Raw genomic sequence first — 6,000 nt, 5'->3', positions numbered from 1 at the left:
TTTTTCACTCTCCTCTTTCACTTTCATCAAGAGGCTTTTTAGCTCCTTTTTACTTTCTGCCATAAGGGTGGTGTCATCTGCATATCTGAGGTTACTGATATTTCTCCTGGCAATCTTGATTCCAGCTAGTGTTTCTTCCAGTCCAGCGTTTCTCATGATGTACTCTGTATATAAGTTAAATAAGCAGGGTGACAATATACAGCCTTGATGTACTCCTTTTCCTATTTGGAACCAGTCTGTTGTTCCATGTCCAGTTCTAACTGTTGCTTCCTGACCTGCATACAGATTTCTCAAGAGGCAGGTCAGGTGGTCTGGTATTCCCATCTCTTTCAGAATTTTCCACAGGTTATTGTGATCCACACAGTCAAAGGCTTTGGCATAGTCAATAAAGCAGAAATAGATGCTTTTCTGGAACTCTCTTGCTTTTTCCATGATCCAGCGGATGTTGGATCATGGAAACTAAAAACTTAAAAGCCACAAAATTGAACATTTTCAACACAGACTAGGAAGAGATGGACAAATAAATTTTTTTTAAAAGAAAAAAGTTATGAGTTTCACAAAAGACTCTATGGGATTGTAGTTGTGAAAATTTATTTTCAAAAGTATTTAGTGCCTCTTCCTGGGATATGATTGTACTGCCTCACACCACAGATAACCAGATTTGACTTATTTCACTCTGGATAATAAAATGTGAGCAGAATTGACATGGTACTTTTGGGCACCAAGAAACAGTTCTTGATTTGCCATATTTTTTTTCTTCGTTTGTCAAGAGACCATCAATGTTTCAGGTAGAGATGGCTCCCTCATCCTGGGCGGAGTCATGGTAGACAAATAGCAGGAGCAGGGTGTGTTACTATAAGCTGCCATGATTCTTGGGGTTGTTTCTTTCTGCAGCTTGTGAAAATGCTGTACTGACAATATGGTTTAATTAGCATCAGAGGGCTTCCCTGGTGACTCAGATGGTAATGAATTAGCATCAGAAAATGAGTTCGTCTTAACTCCAGTTCTTCACTATCTTTGCAAACTTGAACAAATCTTTAAACGTTTTTGCAGTTGAATATAAAATAGGAACGATAATATGCTCAGTATTTGGGGTTGCCTTTGATGTTCAGAGAGGCAAATTTTGGTAAATTCCAAAGTGCTATAGAAATATAATGTATTACAATATTTTTACTCAAATTCAGGACTCGGATGTGTTGTCTGTGGCCTCATTTTAACTTCTCTGTCGCTGTGAGGCATAGTAATCATCACATTGTCAAGCCCTTTGTTCAGTCACTGAAATGGGCACAACCTGTATATAAGTAAGATTGGAAAAGATCTGGATATTTTTCAAAGTAACAAAGAAAATTGATTTAAAGTTTCTTTCGGGAATCGTACTTCGTCTGGCTCTATGGCTTAGTTGGTTAAAGCGCCTGTCTTGTAAACAGGAGATCCTGGGTTCGAATCCCAGTAGGGCCTATTTTGCACGCTTCTTCTTCCCTGAGAAAAGATGAAGATTTCAATACTACAATTCTGTTCTGTTCTGATTGAGTACTACAGTACCACCCCCTGCCTCCTCCCGATCCCGAAAAAGGCAGAACCCTAAGAATGATCACAAACCTATCTTCCCTTCACAAAAGTACCAACCCCCTGCCTCCTCCCAATCCCGAAAAAGGCAGACCGCTAAGAATGATTGTAAATCTCTGCAACCCTCTTCTTTCCGTCACAAAAAGGCAAGTGAACTTGAGAAGGTCATTTTCTGGGGAAATAAATAAACCTGCTTCACCTCCATTATGGGATGGTTGTCGCCATCCCGGGAGGGGTCAGGTAGGTGTTGAATAGGGTCAGGTAGGAGTGAAATAAGTAAGGGAGATTAAGAGGCACAAAATTCCAGTTACAAAATGAATCAGTCATTAACGTAAAATGTATAGCATGAGGAATACAGTAAAAATATATATATTGTAATATCTTTGTATGGTAACTCGAGTTATCATGGTAATTATCTTGTAATAGAAATATCAAATCACCATATTGTGCAACTGGAACTAACATAGAATCTGTAGGTCAATTATACTTCAATTAAAAAAAGAAACTTTCTATAAACAAAAGAAAACCTGAATCAACATAACATTTTTTTTCATTAGCCCACCTGGCACTAGCATTTCTATAGCATTGAAATAGACTTGAAATAGAGTCTTGCATTCACCAGCTGAGTTTGTTTGGTTATGGATAATTGTTTTTCATCTATCTTTTTATCTAGTTTGTCATATTTTATTTTTTCCCATTTTCAGTTTGTCCATTTCCCTTACATGTAATTACAGATATATGGAAATCATATATGCTGCTTGCTAAAAAAAAGTGTAGTAAAGTCACTTGTTGTGACTCTGTAAGTCCATTCATGAGTGCACATCTATCTTGCAATCAATCAGCTGAAATGAAATGGTCACCATACCCAAATGATTCAAATGGCAAGATCGATAATGCTACATATGTACCAGGGAGATATGAAAACATTTATCTTTCACATAATGAAGTTTTCTGGGGAGCCTAGGGGAGGCTCTCAGGTAAGTCCAAAAATAAGAGCAAGGAGGGGTGATGGGCTTTGGTTTTTACAGGGTTAGGGGCCAGGCTGTGGAATGGAGAGGGGAGTGAAGATTCCTAAGTGAGAACCAGGACTAGCGTGGTTTGATCTTCCCTCTGAGAGAGCTTAAGCACTTTCTTATGGGCTGGCTTAAATGTGAGAGTGATGGGTCTTGAAAGCTGTCAGCAAATATAAAAAATGGGGTCAATTTCTTAGTTACAGTTTTCAATAGAAATCTGTATACAAGTCCACAGAAAAGCATATACAAAAGTGTTCCTAACAGCCCTATTCACAATTTTCACAAACTGAAAATAACTCATATATCAACCACTAGAATGGATAAATTGTGGCATATTAATACAATATGATTATATATGTATATGACTGTATATATATAAATACAAACAACATCATTGAATACAACAACATGGATGAACCTCATAGTGCTGCACAAAAGTAGCCAGACATCAGAGTACATACTGGACAATTCTATTTATATGTTATTTAAAATGTGCAAAGCTAATAGATGATATCAGAGTCCAAAATGTGATTACCCTTAAGAAGAAAGTAGTTAGGAGGCACATGAGAGGGGCTTCTGGTATTTCTTGACACAGATAACCTAGGTGACAAAACTTAATTCTTGATTCAATTTGATAGAAATAGTGGCAATAAATTGGAACAGAAGATCTGAGTGAGAGTTCATAGACGTGTTCTCTTTGTAAATATTCAGTGATATATACATTTATATATACATATATAAGGGCTTCCCTGGTGGCTCAGCTGGTAAAGAATCCACCTGCAGTGCAGGAACCCTGGGTTCGATTTCTGGGTTTGGAAGATCCCTTGGGGAGGTGAACAGCTACCCACTCCAGTATTCTGGTGAGTGACTTTCACTCACATACATATATATTCAGAGATACATCTACATAAATGTAAGTATTCTGTATATGCTTCTGTTTGTACATTTTCCTGCATGTTTGTTACATTTCAATTAAAAATAATTTAAAAAGAAAAAGCCACCAATTAAGAAAGAGAACATTGCCTTTATTTTATGAGTTCCATTTGCCCTACTCCACTTTACATCTCTTTCTCACTTGAGATAACAACTATATTAACGCTTGTGATTATCATTCCCTTGCCTTTAAAAAAAAAACAAAACTTAAAACAGCAATAAACATTTATTCTCAAGCAATTTTTGTGCATCAGAAATCTAGAAGCAGCTTAGCTGGGTGGCACTGGCTTGGAGGTCTCTCACGGGATTGCAGTTAATTTTTCAGCCAGGAACTGGATGCAGCCCTCTGAGGGACTGGATCATTTATTCCCAAGATTTCTCATGCACATGGGTGAGTCCTTAGTTCTTTTTTTTTTTAATTGGAGGTAATTGCTTTACAATTTTGTATTAGCTTCTGCTGCACAACAACATGAATCAGCTTTAAGTATACATATATCCCTTCCTTCTAGAGCCTCCCTCCCATTCAGTCCCTTGCTTTTAAGCTTTACTTCTAATATATGTGTATTTAACACAATAGATTACTTAATATGCTTAGTTTGTAGTTTCTATAGATGAAACCATGTTGTATTTGTTTTGAAATGTTTCCTTGTTATTGAAATATTATCATAATATCTCATTTTGTATGATTTCTAGATATTTCTTTATTGCATATAATTAAAATTTTATAGCTGTCATGAAAATGTGGTAAAACTCTGACACTATTTATAATAATTTTTCTGTTTGATCTTTGTACATAAGCATATGTATGTGTGCGTGTTCAGTCACTGAGTTGTGTCTAACTCTTTGTGATCCCATGGACTGTAGCCCACCAGGCTCCTCTGTCCATGTGATTCTCCAGGCGAGAATACTGGAGTAGGTTGCCAATATGATCTATTAAAAAGAAAAAGTCAGTTCTGTTGATTCCTTTCTAGTCATCACAGCTTTTTATTTTTTTGCTTTCCTTTTGTCTAGTAGAGAATCAGTTCAGTTCAGTTCCTCAGTCGTGTCCGACTCTTTGTGACCCCATGGACTGCAGCACACCAGGCTTCCCTGTCGCTCACCAACTCCTGGAAGTTATTCAAACTCATGTCCTTCCAGTTGGTGATGCCAGCCAACCATCTCATCTTCTGTCCCCTTCTCCTCCTGCTTTCAATCTTTCCCAGCATCAGGGTCTTTTCTGGTAGAAAATACAAGTGGTAATTTCTGGTTTACTTCATGTGTTCCTAATTTCAAACAGAATGTTTTGAATTTTTTGCCTTTAAGTACTATGTTTTCTGCAGATTATTTTTGTATTTTAAAAATCAGGTTAAAAAATTTGCTCTTTCTCCCTGTACTGAGGTAAACATTTTCCCTTTACTTTCTTCATGTTTCCTGGCTTTGATTTCATTAGGATGAAAGTAGGCTTATAAAATGAGATGGAGAGGCTTCTTTCTGTTACCATATTTGGAAGTATTTGTGTCCAGCTGAAATTATTTTCCCTGTAATGTTTTATAGAACTTTCAGATTAAAATATCTGGGTTTGGAGTTTTCTCTGTGGGAAAAATTTTTGAGTATTTATTGTTTAATTTAATGGTTTGGGACTATTCATATTTGCTATTTTTTTCTTTAGTGAAATTTAATTGATTTTTTGTTATGATTTCATTTAAAACTTCAAATTAGTTCGGCAAAATTTCTTACACCTTTGCACATTCTGATCCACCTTTGGATATACTGCTCTTTTGCTTTTTATTTTATTTTTTGCTAACCTTTCTCATCTTTTAGATTTCAGTTCCTGGAATGCTTACTGAAGGCTGGGTTAAGGACAGACCCCAGACAGTCTGTCACTTTGACCTGCTGTAGCCCAGAGAACCGGGGTAGTGCTTTCCTGGAAAGCAAGCAAAAGAGAGCAGCCTTTGCAGGGTGCTCAGGAGCTTTTGAGAAAACGCTATTTCTCTAGCATCTCTAAATTGTGAAAAATCTGTGTAACCTCAACTTTTTGGGGCGGGGAGCCCGAATGCTCTGCGAAGGCAGGTTGGATGAAGACCAAAATCAGGCCCTGGCAGTTCCTAATAATGCGGAATGAGGCCCCCCCAAATGCCTCAGATTCCAGCTGAGTTGCTTTCACTGCGCCCACTGCACCCCTCAGGAACAGGGTCCAAATTAGGCGGTGTGAGTGTCTCCTCCAGGCCTCCTCCCGCGCGCCTTCCCACCACCCGTGTGCTTTCCTCGCCCGCACCATCACTAATGGGGGGGTCGAGATCCGCTGAGATGAGAGTGGCTGTGGGAAATGAGCTGGAAAGGAAACAGACAACTACAACAAAATGACTCAAAATCCAACCTTTCTAACCTGAAGAATGGTTCCTTCCCTCTCAGTCACACAACCCCACAACCCAGTGGCTGCACAAAAGGAGGGACATTTTCTAATTGCTCAGTAAGTACAATCGTTGGGGTTTTTACTCAGGTGTCCCTG

General features: G+C 38.2%; 1 non-coding gene across 1 annotated transcript; it reads left to right on the top strand.

Moving 5' to 3' along the window:
• Positions 1-1,384: 1,384 nt before the first annotated feature.
• Positions 1,385-1,458, top strand: TRNAT-UGU. The gene has a single exon. It is a non-coding gene; the product is annotated as a tRNA-Thr (tRNA).
• The last annotated feature ends 4,542 nt before the right edge of the window (positions 1,459-6,000 follow it).

Source organism: Oryx dammah, unplaced genomic scaffold, assembly GCF_014754425.2.
Source record: "Oryx dammah isolate SB20612 unplaced genomic scaffold, SCBI_Odam_1.1 HiC_scaffold_11, whole genome shotgun sequence".
In the NCBI taxonomy this organism is placed as follows: domain Eukaryota; kingdom Metazoa; phylum Chordata; class Mammalia; order Artiodactyla; family Bovidae; genus Oryx; species Oryx dammah.
This window is presented reverse-complemented; position numbering and strand designations above follow the sequence as displayed.